The sequence below is a fragment of the Trichosurus vulpecula genome, chromosome 5, assembly GCF_011100635.1.
Source record: "Trichosurus vulpecula isolate mTriVul1 chromosome 5, mTriVul1.pri, whole genome shotgun sequence".
Taxonomy (NCBI): domain Eukaryota; kingdom Metazoa; phylum Chordata; class Mammalia; order Diprotodontia; family Phalangeridae; genus Trichosurus; species Trichosurus vulpecula.
In genome coordinates, this window is record NC_050577.1 from 298,611,474 (window position 1) to 298,614,473 (window position 3,000).

Consider the following 3,000-nt stretch of genomic DNA (forward strand, 5'->3'; position numbering starts at 1 on the left):
CCGGGAGATTGTGTTTGCTCTTTATATCCCTTCATGACAACTGCCTTTTTCTGTGTTGGGCCCTGAAGTAGAGCGTCATCTCGTATCTATATGCTTACTATATTAGATTGTATTTAAGTGATTAGAAATTTGAGCTAGTAAAAGGTTAAAGCAGCACGGAGTCTTTTGTAATACAATATAACATACGTATTTGTGTCTGCACACATTTGTGTGCATAGCTCTCCACCAGGATCCTTCTCCTGGTGCCTTATCTCACTATGAGGTGAACTTGGACTCTGGAGGCCTGGGCCAGTGGAACTCAGGCTCAGTCAGGTCCTTAAGAGCTAACTGGGCTTCCAGTAGAGGCCTACAGATAAGCTGTATGTCTGCACCAGCCCAGCTAAGTCTAGAGAGGCTTAATCCCAGGTGGGATGTAGGAGGAAGGTTTGAGGACAGGCTCCTCATCTGTAAAAAGGGGGTGGTAAAGAGCATTTGCTTCAAAGGTTTCTGGGGAAGATCAAAGGAAATCCATAGAACGTGTGATACACTTCACGCAAATCTTAGAGGCAGCCAGGTGGTGCAGTAGATAGAGCATCAGATTTAGATTCAGGAAGACCTGAGTTCAAATGTGGTCTCAAACACTTACTAGCTGTGTGATCCTGGGCAAGTCACTTAACCCTGTCTGCCTCAGCGTCCTCATCTGTAAAATGGAGATAGTGGTGGGATCTACGTCGCAGGGCTCAAATGAGATCTTATTTGTAAAGCCCTTAGCATGGTGCCTGGCACACAGTAGGCACTACACAATGCTCATTCCCTTCCCTTCCCCCTTAAAACCCTGTAGAGATACAGCTTGTTATTCATGATGGAAGGCTCTGTTGACAACACCAGAACTTCACACTCTCCATCCCGACACAGTACCCACATCTACCTCGGAGCTAACGCCTGCTCACCAACTTTTCCACACTTCCTAGAAAGCCAGAGTAGGTGTTAATGCCATGTGGGCTCACACATCCACACACCTGTTTTATTTCAGGCTCTTCCCCGGTCAGCTTCCCAGCCAGTGTCCCTCAGCTCCATGGGCCCTGCTACATGAGTCTGTGCCCACGCAGATCCCACAAAATAGCCTTAATAGGAAAAAGACTTCCAGGTTCCTAAAGTCTGGCCTAGTAGAAATCCTGGGTTCCAGGGGGTGGGTCCTGAGAGCAGAGCAAGAGCTAAGTCTCTTTGGGAGGTCAATGAAACGCCCAGCTCTAGGTGCCACTTCTCCACTGGAGGAGGCCCCATGAGCACTCATTGCTTGCCGAAAGACTTAGCAGGAAGCCATGGTTAGCATTCACCTTGCAGTTTTGTCACCAGTATAAGCTGGTGTTGTTATGAATAATGATTAATAAAGAGGTAGGGAGGTTCAGGGGAGAGGGAACCAGCTTCAGAGCCGGGAAGATCCAGGTCCAAGTTCGATCTCTGACACACACTTGCTGTGTGACTCTAGAGAAACCACTCAACCTCTCTGGGCCCCGGGCAACACTCTAAGGTTATCTAAGCTACAGAGCAGCTGGCTGAGGGAGGTTCCTCTCAAGGTACTCCCTACGGCAGTGAAATCACAGCTTCATATCAATAATAACAAAAATAATACGAGAACGCAATAAAGGTGGCATAGTGCACATCATGTGCTGGGCCTGGAGTCAGGAAGACCTGAGTTCAAATCTGGCCTAAGACACTTGTTGTAGGACCCTGGGCAAGTCATTCTACTTCTGCCTGCCTCAGTTTCCTCGTCTGTGGGGTAAACAACAGCACCTGCCTCCTAGGATTGTGAAGAGGATAAAATAAAGTGTTTATAAAGCATTTTTCAAATGGGAAAGCACTGAATAAACATCATACATTCATTCATTCATTTTCAAACATCAATCAGCAAGTCAGTAAATGTGCATTAAGCACCTACTACATGCCAGGCTCTGGGGATACAAAGAAAGGCAAAAGCCAGTCCCTGCCCTTGAGGAGCTCCCGGTCTAACAGGAGACAAGAAGAACACAGGCATTGCAACACCAGCCACAAGCGGTGTAGAGAGCTTTCACGATGCAGAGACCAAACAGAAGGGCATCAGAACCGAGCAGGGGCAGGCCTGCAGTGTGACCACAGAGCTTTCTGGACTCTGCCGGCCTCCCTGCTGTGGCACTAGCTCTATGGCATTAAGCTTCTGTATACAATGATGGCAGTCCCTGTCAGCATCCCTTCTGATGTCCATTTCCCTTTGTTCATTGCTGACTGCTTGTTTAATAGTTTGGGATTCAGCTGTTTAAAATGGACACCCTATCTCTACCAGCACTGCTACCACTGCTACCACCACTACTACTACTACTACTAATACTACTACTACTACTACTACTACTACTACAACACATATATAAAGCACCTTAAAGTTGACAAAGCACTTTACCTGCATTACCTCAAGGTCAGCCAGCTAATGAGTAGCAGGGCCCAGGTGAGCATACAGGTCTTCTGACTCCAGGAGCAATTCCCATCCCCCCACCATACTACACCACCTTCCAATAATGGCTAACTCCAAACGAAAATTAAAAGTGACAACTTATGAAGAAATGCTTTGTGAACCGTCATGGCACCAGGGACAATTCACAGCATGTCCTGGCCAACTCTAAATCTCTGGTCCTGCAGTAATCTTCCTTCCTCATGGGCAGGGACATTGTGAGACCAAAAGTCACTACAGATGCCTTCTCGAAGGAGCCTTTCTGGGTGACTTCCTCTCACACGCACATATTCTATTCCCGCTAAACCAGGTTCCACAGTGTTTTCTCTTCCCAACTTTCATCTCCCACTTCCATGGCTTTGCATTCCACGGCTCCTGTGCCTGGAATGTTTTCCCACATCACTTCAGCTCTTGGAACCCCTGACTTCCTTCAATACTACCCATGTGCCACCTCCCAGAAGAGGCTTTTTCCTGGTCCTCCCAATTACTGAAATTGGTGAGAAAGAGCTCCCCATCCTTGCCAAGCCCAGATCACAGAT